Here is a 13361-nt window from a genome sequence, read left to right on the forward strand (position 1 = left end):
CCATCTGGTGAGCAAGATGTATGAGACAGGCGAAATTCCCTCAGACTTCAAGAAGAATATAATAATTCCAATCCCAAAGAAAGCAGGTGTTGACAGATGTGAAAATTACTAAACTATCAGCTTAATAAGTCACAGCTGCAAAATACTAACGCGAATTCTTGACAGACGAATGGAAAAACTGGTAGAAGCCGACCTCGGGGAAGATCAGTTTGGATTCCGTAGAAATGTTGGAACATGTGAGGCAATACTGACCCTACGACGTATCTTAGAAGAAAGATTAGGAAAGGCAAACCTACGTATCTAGCATTCGTAGAATTAGAGAAAGCTTTTGACAATGCTGACTGGAATACTCTCTTTCAAATTCTGAAGGTAGCAGGGGTAAAATACAGGGAGCGAAAGGCTATTTACAATTTGTACAGAAACCAGATGGCAGTTAGACGAGTCGAGGGACATGAAAGGGAAGCAGTGGCTGGGAAGGCGGTGAGACAGAGTTGTAGCCTCTCCCTGATCTTGTTCAATCTGTATATTGAGCAAGCAGTAGAGGAAACAAAAGAAAAGTTCGGAGTAGGCATTAAAATCCATGGAGAAGAAATAACAACTTTGAGGTTCGCCGATGACATTGTAATTCTGTTAGAGACAGCAAAGGACTTGGATAGCAGTTGAACGGAATGGACAGTGTCTTGAAAGGAGGGTATAAGATGAACGTCAACAAAAGCAAAACGAGGATAATGGAATGTAGTCGAATTAAGTCGGGTGATGCTGAGGGAATTAGATTAGGAAATGAGACACTTAAAGTGGTAAAGGAGTTTTGCTATTTGGGAAGCAAAATAACTGATGATGGTCGAAGTAGAGAGGATATAATATGTAGACTGGCAATGGTAAGGAAAGCGTTTCTGAAGAAGAGGAATTTGTTAACATCGAGTATAGATTTAAGTGTCAGGAAGTCGTTTCTGAAAGTATTTGTATGGAGTGTAGCCATGTATGGAAATGAAACATGGACGATAAATAGTTTGGACAAGAAGAGAATAGAACCTTTCGAAATGTGGTGCTACAGAAGAATGCTGAAGATTAGATGGGTAGATCACATAACTAATGAGGAGGTACTGAATAGGGTTGGGGAGAAGAGAAATTTGTGGCACAACTTGACTAGAAGAAAGGATCGGTTGGTAGGACATGTTCTGAGGCATCAAGGGATCACCAATTTAGTATTGGCAGGTATAGTGGAGGGTAAAAATCGTAGAGGGAGATCAAGAGATGAATACACTAAGCAGATTCAGAAGGATGTAGGCTGCAGAAGGTACTGGGACATGACGAAGCTTGCACAGGATAGAGTAGCATGGAGAGCTGCATCAAACCAGTCTCAGGACTGAAGTCCACAACAACAACAACAGATTGTGATGTAGGTATATTCCATATTTTAATATCAGTTTGCTTTGTTCATACGTGCTTTATTCATACACAATATTTATTAACAGTGGCATGTCTAAGCAAGGGATGTAAACTTTCTTCAATAGGCATCTACATTGTTAAGAACACTTGCTTTTACGAATTACACTCATTTAACGATTTGGCTAGTGATGTCACATCCAAACCACAATCAAGTCTATATCTGAAAGCAGAGTTGTCAATGAAGTACAACACTTAGAACTGACATGGAGAGCATGTTTATGAGTGACGCCAATATATAGCCAGAACACACCTGTATTCTTACACAGGGAGAATTGCTGTTTATACAAACATCGAATATTCTAGAATGCTGGTATTTATACAGACACTGATATACAGACACAAGATATACTAAATAACTAACACCTGCTGATAGACAGCTCGCTAACATGCGATGCTAACCATGGCACCACACTGTGTACGCCATAACTCGTGACACTGCCCCCTCATCTGGAGAAAAAGTGACTTGCTGTTTCAGAAATTCTCACTGGAGACGACTACAGCACCCTAGATACAGATCTTGTCAACAGTCCACTGTATGATGACACTGGCAAATCCTCGCCTTCTGGTGACGAGTATCAGGGCAAAGCTGGCGTGGCCCACCTGTGCATTGATGCCAAATCTATTCAAGATGGCGGATCCAAGAAGGTGGCAGTAGATGTGGCAATGTTACAATGACATCATGGTGAGGAGTTCAAATTTTCGGGGAAAAATAGGTCAATTGGGCTACCTCCACTAACCTAACTCAATCTGTCTCCCTCCCCCTCGTCTCCCCACCCCTCTGGGCTGACAGATAGGATGGACATAAGTCTTTATTTCGTATGCACTGTTTATTTAAACAATTTGGGTCATCATAAACAGTAGTTCCCTCCAGTGTGTTCGCCAGGAGGTACAGAGTCCAACTGACCCAGTTCACAACACCACCACCAGAGGACGCAGTTGGCCCTCCCCCTCTTCCCTTCCATGACGTAATCCAAGATGGAGATCAGGGGAAAAATGGTGGGAAAATTATTCCATCAGTGTCTAGCTGCTAGACTGGGATGACAGACATAATTGTTTAATGTCTGCACTATGTGTTCAATGGAGAAGCATTTCCCACTTATAGGTAAAATGGGACTCGCTACACTTTCAGCTACCTGCTTTCAACTACATTTCAAGGTCATCCAACCAACCGCTTCCCACATCCGAAATACATGCGCATAAATCCTTCTATATAGGAAATTCTTTGGATTTTTGGTAGATTAGCGAATAAAACAGCTAAATATTCTCATACAAAATCTTTATTACCTTTTGCATATACGTTTACACACAGAAAACAGCTCTTTCCTTTTTTTGTTAGATGTAGTTCATAATGTCCTATCACAGCATCCAAAAGAAGAGATGATTGTTATTTTATGGTCATCTCATGAGGATGGACGGTGACCGACTAATAAAAAGAGTATGGAGTTTCATCCAATCTAAGAAAACAAGGCCAAGATGGTTTGAAGAAAGTGAAAAAGACTTTAGGCAGATTGGTATTTCAGAGAGAGAAATTCCTGACAGGAACAAATTTAGAAGGTTGGTGAACAACTACCAAGGTTTTAAAATGGCATCAATGTCCAAAGGACAGAGAGGACCATTATCAGAAGAGGATAAACAGGCACTCCTTGGTGGGCTCAGAAGATACTGGCAGGAAGTCAAAGCTGGAACAAGAACAAGACCTAGGCAGTAAAATGAAATTGGTTGTTACCATGCAGTCCATAGAGGCACGACTCGATAACAAATAATAAAGTCCAATTTAATTTTTAACTTATAACTTAAAATCCACATCTGAATCATCTATTTCTTTCTCCAGCTAATAATTTGACAAATACAGGGAAGGTAAATTCTCGAATTCTGATATATATGTTGTTTTCTTCCTGTGGAATACTTGTTTCATGGCTTAGCTCAGTTCCTTCCTGCAGTTCTTGTAGACGAGAGAATTTGGGAATTTTAATATTTCCTCTTAACTGCCCCATGACACTGTTTTAAAGCTTTCCAAATCTTTTTGTGTGTATGTCAGCAACTCTTCTGCTCCACATTCCTGCGGGATTTCTGTATAGAGCTTTAAGTTTACAATTTTTGCAAACGAGTGTCCATTAAATGTAGTTATTCCATCAGCTTTAAACTTGGCAAATTGCTGTTCAGTTGCTAGGTGGACAACACCCAGCCTGCCACACTTACGTTAGATGGAATATAACAATCGTTTTTAAGTCGATCCAAATGGGAATAGAGCTTATTACACACATTTTTCGTGTAACCCTTAACATAGTAAACATTCTCGACTCCATTGATTTCAGCCAGTACTCAAAAGTGATCAGTTCCCATTGCTGTTTAGTGTAAATACCAATATTTTATATTCTCCCTTCATAGCCAGATTTCTCCAAACAATATGTTTAAATCCTTATGTAAACCTGGCCTACACATCCGCAATAGCTTTTTCTTTTTCCAATTGCAGCTTATATTCTTCTGTTACGGCAGTCATTTTCTCCATATACTCCAGTTTTCACCTCTTTACTTCGAGGTCCTCCATTTCCAGTTTTCCTTTCCATACACTTAATACATTAACTACACTTAAAAGAGTACTTTCTTTAATGGGGAATAGTTTAAGTCTGTTTGATACACTGGTTCTTTTTCTTAGGACTTGTGGTATAACATTATTTATAGGAACCAGTTCCAATTCGGTGATATCTATATCAGACAGTATTGTGGAGAACAATATTCTAGACTGAGAAAAATAAGTTTCTCCTTCTTCAAGATGACATTTCTGTGCAATACTTATATTGCCTTTGTAGGAGTCAGAGTTAAGAGTCTCCGCGTAATTTACAGGTAGATAATTAAAACTGTATGCAGACAGAGAAGAACTTATAATCTTTTCTCAGTCTTGGCTAAGCAGCATGACATTACCAGGTTGGAGGCTACAATATACAACTACAGAATGGATCGTGTATTCGACCCTGTGCAAGAGTGTTTACGTGTGTTACGCACCAAAAAACAGTGTTTATTCTGTGCACTTGCCTCCATGTGACGTCAGTTAACTTACAATGTACACTACAATTGTTGTGTTGTGTTTAATAACGTTCTACAGTTTGTCTACGGGGATAATAGAAAAACCCGAAAATTGACTAATATACTAGTAAGTCTGCCAGATTCTCAAAACTCCCTTTTCATATCTATATAATGCAAATTGTTTAGATGCCTATCTTAACGATTTAATTCATATTTACTGTGGCTCATCTTCTGAAGCAACATTTATGACATCTTCAAGGTGTGATATTCTGCACCAGATTTAATATCTTCTGAAGCAGTTCGCAAAGTGTACCACAAGAAAAGTGCATCAGGCAGGCTGGGGCAGTTTAGAGTCCATGGTGGAGTTAAATATATCACACTAGTTCCTATGTGATCTACAAAGCAAACTACAGCTCTGTCTCTCTCTCTTTCTCGCTCTCTCTCTCCCTCTCTCTTTGTATACAACGATCTTTTTTTAAAGGATATTTCGAGTCAGACTGCTACCAGTTTTGTGACATCATAAATTTGTGTGTGTGAAATAGCTAGCATGTCTGCCTTATATGTCATACATCTCAATCATGTGACCAGAAATTAATCGTCTATTAACTTCAGCTGTATTTCTGGATCGATTCCCTTTCACGTACGTGCTTTGGAAGGAAGTTATCTCACATATGCTGGTATCTGACAGTTGGTTCATGCATACAGACCACTGGAGATGTCTGTGAATGCAGACAGGAAATGTGCTTAAGATTAGCGCATGCTCGAGCACGCCGCTACTTCTCCGGGCCCTACTGCCAATGTGGGCCCTGGAGTGTGTGGCTGGGGAAGGGGTAGCGAGACGTGATTAGAGGTTTGAGATATGTTGAAGTGACCTGTGACGGTGTAATTTCGTGTTTCCTTCAGCAATTGCTTAAACATTCCACAAACAGCTATCGATTTCCTGACAAATTCTCTAAAAAACTATATTCCATACACCCCTTTGTTAATTTTTTTAATTAAACAACATTTCACACATTGTCTAAATTGTTTAAACAATATTCCACACAATGGAATCGATCAATCATTATTTTCAGAAAGGGGAGGGGGCAAGGAAAACTGAGATATATCGATTTAAATAATTAATTAATTAGTCAGTCAAATATTAGAGAGTCATGGGCACTATTCAATAACATGAAGCAGCCCCTGAATACCGAAGGTGACACAATTGAGCTGTTTTTCGTCATTTTTTTTAATAAATTTAATTTATTAGTCAATTGATTTGATATTAGAAGTGGTGTCAGGTCTTCGAGAGGGTGGGAGGGGGGTGACATGGAAAACTACATAACCAAACAATAAATTAAGGACCTGTCAGGCAAAAGGATGAATTATCCCCAGTGGGTCATAATCCTCTTAGCAGAACAATTGGTGAAGGACATCTCAATCAAAGGAGAACAATAGGTTTGCCCCTGAATGTATACTTACCCCTAGCATAGGTAACCAGCAATGTGTTGTTGCCCCACTCCTGTCGTGTTGCTATATCCCCTTCACTAAGATGAGCGTCAATAGTAACCTCTCCCTCGAAATTTTGCAACTGTCGGTTCGGTTTTCGGTTTGCACTTCTAGATTATAATACGGCTTCATATGCAGGACATGGGCAATGTCTCGATGCTTTTATCTTCTTGATGGTGGATCATAAACCTCATCTTCATATGTAACATACGACAAGTGATGAAGGAAAAGATATGGCAAAAAGCAGAGCTTTAATAAGTTTGAGGTAGTCCTACTTCCCACACAGACCAAAATATCCATATCACGTCTCCTGGGCTGTGTCTCTCTGTTCAGTGCTTGGTACTTTAGTGTTCTCAGTCCTTCTTCTGGGCCTCCAGGGTCCATACATGAGCCAAATGTCTTGCTTTTTCAGTACTGCTGGTGAGGTACTTCACTTATTCATCCTGAGTATCGCCAAAATGAAATGGGGACTGTGGATTTATTGCTGCTTCGGCCTCATGCTCGTGGAACAAAAAGAATGGTGTGAATTCTGTACTATCTTGCTTCGCTGTGTAGTTTGTAAATGTCATGGTGACTAGTACTGTATGCCCATCTCTCTGTCTGACATCAACATCAAGAGCTAATCTATTACCAACTCAAATAAGCGTTCAGTGAGGCCATTCGTCTGTGAATGGTAGGTAGTTGTCATCCTATGAGTGATATCATAACGTGGAATTATCTAGGATACTAATGTCAAGTATAGAACTTTTCCATGATTGGAGATCATCACATAGAATGCTCCACTTATCAAAATGGTATCTCATACAACGAATTATAAAATTTTCAGAGCTTAATCAGTAGGCACAGCCTTAGTATCAGCATAATGGTTGAGGTAGTCAGGGCACACTATTATCCATCGATTATTGTTTGTCAACTGGGGGGACCTCCCCCAAGAGGTCGATTTCAGTTCAAGGCAATGGCTCTGCTGCGCGCAGGATTGGTACCAGATGCCCTGGAAGTAAGCATGATAAGTGCTTCCATTGTGACATCCCTTAGAGTCACTCATATAGTGTCTAGCGGATTGGTAAAGGCTTGTTCAGTGATACATGAGTCTGATTATGTGTAGAGTTTTCACAAATCCTAAGTGACCATATGTTTGTGTTTTGTAGAGAACTACAGGATAGCTGACCACAGATGAGCCGGATTGATGAGAAACCATTTCTGTCCCATTGGATCATAGTTCCTCTTACACAAAGCTCTGTAATTAGTTGCAATTCTGCTTTGGTCAGCTCTCTTTCTTCAAGGATTCTATGGTTTTCGCATGATCTTCCCTCTGTTCAGCAACAGTGTGCTTTAATGCAATGATGACTGAGATTTCATCCATCTTGCTGTGCTCCCCCAAAGGATTTCTTGAAAAGCAGTCTGTGTTGTTGTGTTTGCATCCCCTTTTGTGTACCACTGTGATGTCATACTGAAGCCCCAGTTCCCATCTCACCAGTCGGCCTGACGGATTCTTCTGGTCATCAGCCAACAGAGAGAACTGTGGCCTGTCACAACAGTGAGTGCTTTGTCAAATAAGCATTACTGGAACTTGTTGATAGCCCAAACAACTGGAAGACACCCTTTCTCAGTTGTAGATTAGTTCATGCTAGACTTGGACACTACTCTGGAAGCATAAGGCATCACCTTTACAGCACCTTCCTGAATTTGGACTAGGACTGATCCTATTCCATAACCTTTTGCGTCAGTGTGAAGTTCTGTCTTGACATTCTTGTAATACTATTCTGGAACTGGAGAAGATGTTAGTGCATCCTTGAGGATAACGAAGTATCTGTCTTGTAACTCGCTCCAGTAATATTTGATGTCTCTTTGCATTAGTTCATGCAAGGTATATGCCTTGGTAGAGATGTCCTTTCTGAATAACTGATAGTATTAGCTGTTTCCGAGAAAACTACTCTCATCACAAATGTACTGAACAGTCGGAAATTTTTTGTGACTGCTTTTATTTTTTCGGGATCGGGACAGACTTCCTCGCCATTCACTATGTGTCCCAAGATTTGTATTTCTTGGACCCTTTTTAGGCTTCATTTAGAAACCTGCAGTCAAACAAATTTCAACATGTTTGTCAGCTGGCTTAGATGTTCTTAAAATCTCTTAAAAAACGGAAATGTCATCCATACTACAAAGACACATCATCCATATAAGGTGTAGAAGCAGGTTGTCCACCATATGTTTGAAGGTGGTTGGAGCATTACACAGTCCAGATGACATAACATTAAACTCATAGAGGCTGTAAGGAGTTGTGAGGCAATCTACTCCTGGTCCATATCATCAACGTCCATTTCGCCAGTAGCCTGTCTGAATGGTTGTAGTTTACAAATATTTTGTTCCTTTCAAGCAGCCTAGGGTGTCATAATGTGTGGGAATGGATAGATATCTTACTTTGTGATTTTGTTCAATCATCAGTAGTTGATGTAGAAACGGCATGTGTCGTACTTATTCTTCAGAAGGACACTCTGAATGTTCAGTGACGTCATCTTACATCTTCTGCACTTCCTCCAGGGTTGAAACTTATGGCAGATTAAAACAATTTGCCAGACTGAGACTCTAACTCTGGATCATTGCCTTTTGCATGCAACTGCTCTACTAACTAAGATACCCAACCCCAACCCACGACTCGTGATCAAAGCTTTATTTCTATCAGTACCTTCCGTCCTACCTTCCAACCTCTGGCATAAGTAAAGCTGTGGTGACAGGTAGTAAGTCTTGTGCAGATAGCTTAGATGGTAGAGCTTCTGCCCATGAAAGGCAAGGATCCCGAATTCTAGTCTCACTCTGGCATGCAGTTTTAATCTGTGAGATGTCAGTGCACACACCACTGCTGAGTGAAAATTCCATTCCTCTGGATTTATCCATCGTTCAGCCAACGGCACCTTATTGAACACTGGTTGACTGGTGGATGATCCCCAGTGTTGACGTGGTGTTTTACCATGTGCCACTTGGTCTGTCTTTTTTCCACTCCTGATTCGAAAGTACCCGAAAATTGATGCAGTACAGCTGTCACTCGCTGACATTGTTCCTTGGTTAGGCCAGATCCCATTGGCAATTCGACAACAGCTTTCTCCCCTGCGTTGTCTAGTAGAGGGGCACACTTCTTCGTGAATGACATTAAGCTGCCCTTCTTGGACATGTTCAGGCAGTGATGTGTTGGGCTGCTCATACCGCTAGTGATCCACAGTTCCCCTTGACCACCTATGGTGCTGATGATTTTAGCTAGCATGTAGATTTCTTTTGTGAGCCTTAATAGCTTTTTCGCAATCGATGGAAGCTTCACAGTTTAACTAAGCACCTCCAATGAGGACTGGAACATGCAATATTGATGACAACATGATAGTGACATCTTAAATGCAAGTCAACTGCTGAGAGAGATCTTTGCTCCTTTTGCTTATTGGAAAGGCTTTCTCAGTCTGGAGCTCTGATCTTACACTGTATATAGCTGCTTGTGATGCCTGGAGGAAGTACCATCTGAAATAACATTATGACTATTTTGCGCTAAAACTACAACTTCGAAAGGCTGTGTTTTGTCGATGATAGTTATACTTTCGCTACATGTTGTGTCTGCTGAATTACTTTCCTTTTGCGATCCTCAGCGCTATCGTTTCCGTATCATAGAACATATTCTTCTTTAGCTGAACATGATAGGCTTTCGATACTACAGAAAAAGAAATCCCTGAACCGGCTAGCACCCAAACAGGTTCGTGGTCAATGATATTCCTGATGTCTTTGTGACTGTCATCCATCAAAGATTTTCACCCTTTGCGGCCTCACCTCCTTAGATGGTCGCCTCACTTAGGTTTCCTGAATTTGGTTGCTAGGCGAGCGGCTGGTGCCTCCGCTCAGCGATGTGGAACAGCTATAGCACGTTGGGGAGCAACCTCGTTTATGGTACGGCGATGGCCTTAGTTCCACAGGTCGACTATAATCGTCTGCAGTCGACTGGCGTGAACACAGCTGTTGTGTTGGTTGACGTCTTGCAGCGTAATAGACTTCGAACACTCGTTTTCTCTCTCTGCAGTAGCATACAATGCTACAAAGGTGTGGTCAGTGGAAAAAAACAGCTTGTTCTCTGTCCTCCAAATGTCTATTTTTCTGCTGTGCACTATAATTTGTGGGAGGGTTGATTGTATTTGCATTGGTCGAATTCTGGGTTGTTGTTTGACTGTAGCGGCATTGGTTTGAGCTGAATTGATTCATTCTTCATTCGACTTGTGACGGAGGTGAGTGTCAATGATCGATACACCTCTTCTTGAACATTTATATCACCTCCTGAAACATCGGGTCGACTTATATGGCGGCTGTCACTTGTGTTCTTAGTCCAACATTTCTAGCTGCCATACGTTGCTGTATCTCTTCTCTTGCTATCTGGCATATGAGGGAGGCGAGCACATGGTGGTCTTCCACTACTGCCATAGGGACAACATTTCGCAACCATCATACTTCTTTTTCCGACTCACTTTGTGTGGTGACCCAGAGAACGCCAAACAACGATGCTGTCCACTATGCCACATTATGAATGCCAAAGTTAGTGGAAATATACTCTGTGCAAAAGTGTTAAAAGGTCACTTTTTTGAAACTTTGTCACTTTCCACCATTGTGAAGCAGAAGTTTGAAATTGTCCCAAAGGAATCTATATTCTTCCTCTGTAATGGTTCAAAAGCATGACATCCTGCAATGTCACCGTTTGGCTAGGTACCGCTTCAGTAAGCGTGACAACGGCAAATGTGAAAAAAGACCAGAGATCGAAGTTCAAGTGACGTGTAAGCTGGGTCAGTGATGTAACATTGCCACCAGATTTCACCAAAATTGTGCCAAGCGCAGCTATGGACGTGTAACACGACGGGAAAGTAGTCGCCCCCAGCCTCCCTTATCTAGATCTCAATCTTTCTCTTGATGCCTCTGCAATGGAGGTCAGAACCACAACGCCCAGCGTTGAAAATCACAGGGTTTTCTTTAGGGTGACTGAGGAACACATTTCAGACACGGTGTGGCTCACAGACAACAAGTAAAGGCCTCAGGTGGTGACTTCAAAGGCATCAATGCAACAACTTCTTCCCTTCAGGCATTCATTTAAACACATTTAGCGGCCAAAAAACAGTTTGCAGTGCAATGTGCAACAGAACGACGTTCTTGATAATCTTTGACACTGCTGGCACTCCCTGGACGATTCCGCAGTACTCTAAGGACATCATGCAGTTGCAATCCAAGTGTACGTGATCTGACCGCTTTGGAATGTAGCACAAGCATAACGTTCGTTATGGTATGCAGGATGGAGTCACTAGGGATGGTTCAAAACCATTCAACAAATCCGAACACGATCCATAGCATCAGTTGATGTTTATGCTTTTTCAGCCCTCCTGTGTCGTGATAGTGGGGGAGGTGGCGGCAATCAACCAAAAATTGAGAGTTTTAGAAAACTGCTAAAAAGATATGAATTGGAAGGATGTTTATAGTGCTCATGACATGAACGTAAAATATAACACATTCATGAACAATGTCAGTACCATCTTTGAAAACTGTTTTCCTCTAAAAGCTGCTCAAATTAAACAAAGTCTATAATAAAACAATGGATTACACAAGGAATGAAGATTTAATGTAAGACATAAAAGAAAATGTATCTGTCAACCAAGAATAGTTCCAATGCTGATGATTTAGCTAAATACAAGGAATACTGTAAAATATTTAAAAAAGTAATTCAGACATCTAAACAAATGCACTACGAGAAGAAGATAGCAATGTCAGGGAACAAAATAAAAACAATATGGGATGTAGTGAGGGAGGAAACTGGTAGAACCAGAAATGAACAGGAGCAAATAGCATTAAGGGTAGATGACACATTAGTAACCGATGGGCATAGTGTGGCAAATCTATTTAACAAGTACTTCATATCCGTTACTCATAGAATGGGATTGTCAGGATCAGTAAATAATGCCCTTGAATATCTGAAACTAGCCTTTACAAATAGCTTCAGCTACATGAATATGTCACTCACTTCACCAAAAGAAATAACTTCCATTATAGAATCTGTAAAAACAAAGCATTCTAGTGGTTATGATGAAATATCAACAAAGTTAATTAAGGCATGTTCTTGTGAGTTTAGTACAATTCTAAGTTGCTTGTGTAACCAGTCAATTACAACTGGGACATTTCCTGACTGGCTAAAATATGCAGATGTTAAGCCTCTATTCAAGAAAGGGGATAAAGAGATACCGTCAAACTACAGACCAATTTCACTTTTGCCAGCATTCTCAAAAATTTTAGAAAAAGTAATGTACAGGCAGCTTCTCAACCATCTGACCACAAATAACATATTATCAAGAACACAGTTTGGATTTCTGAAGGGTTCTGATACCGAGAAGGCTATTTACACCTTCAGTGAAAATGTATGTAATTCATTAAATAACAAATTACAAGCAGCAGGTATTTTCTGTGATTTGTCAAAGGCATTTGATTGTGTGAACCACAACATCCTTTTAAATAAATTAGAATTCTATGGTGTCATGGGCAGTGCTTCAGAATGGTTCAAGTCATACCTCGCTAACAGGAAACAAAGGGTGTCAGTGCAAGGGACTAGTGAATTAAGTCATCAGTCATCATCAGAATGGGAAGAAATTACATGTGGTGTCCCACAAGGATCCATCTTATGGCCATTGCATTTTCTTGTGCACATTAATGATCTCTCATCAGTTCGTTTTGTTTGCAGATAACACAAGTATTGCAACAAATAGTATGTTGAGTGGAGTTCTAGAAAGATCTGCTAATGATATTTTCATGGATATTAATAAATGGTTTAAAGCCAACTCACTGACCTTAAAATTCGAAAAGACTCACTATATGTAATTCAGAACCTGTAAGAGGTTTCCACCCAGCATATGCATAAAGTATGAAGAAGAGCAGATAGAAGTTGACAGTCTTAAATTCCTGGGATTACAACTTGATAATAAATTCAGTTGCGAGGAGCACACCACAGAACTGCAGAAACGCCTTAACAAATCTGTATTTGCAATTCGAGTGTTAGCAGACATAGGCGACATAAAAACGAAAAAGCTTGCATACTTTGCCTACTTTCATCCCATAATGTCATATGGTATAATATTTTGGGGTAACTCTACAAGTCAACCAAAAGTTTTCAGAGTCCAAAAGCGTGTAATACGTATTATTTGTGGAGTAAATTCACGGACGTCCTGTAGAAACCTCATAAAAAACTGGGTATACTAACTACTGCCTCTCAGTATATTTCCTCCTTAGTGAAATTTGTCCTAAATAATATATCTCTTTTTCCAACAAACAGCCCAGTTCATACATACGATACCAGGAACAAAAACGATCTGCACAAGGACTTAAAAGCACTTACTTTAGTTCAA

This window comes from Schistocerca cancellata, chromosome 3 (assembly GCF_023864275.1).
Source record: "Schistocerca cancellata isolate TAMUIC-IGC-003103 chromosome 3, iqSchCanc2.1, whole genome shotgun sequence".
NCBI lineage: Eukaryota > Metazoa > Arthropoda > Insecta > Orthoptera > Acrididae > Schistocerca > Schistocerca cancellata.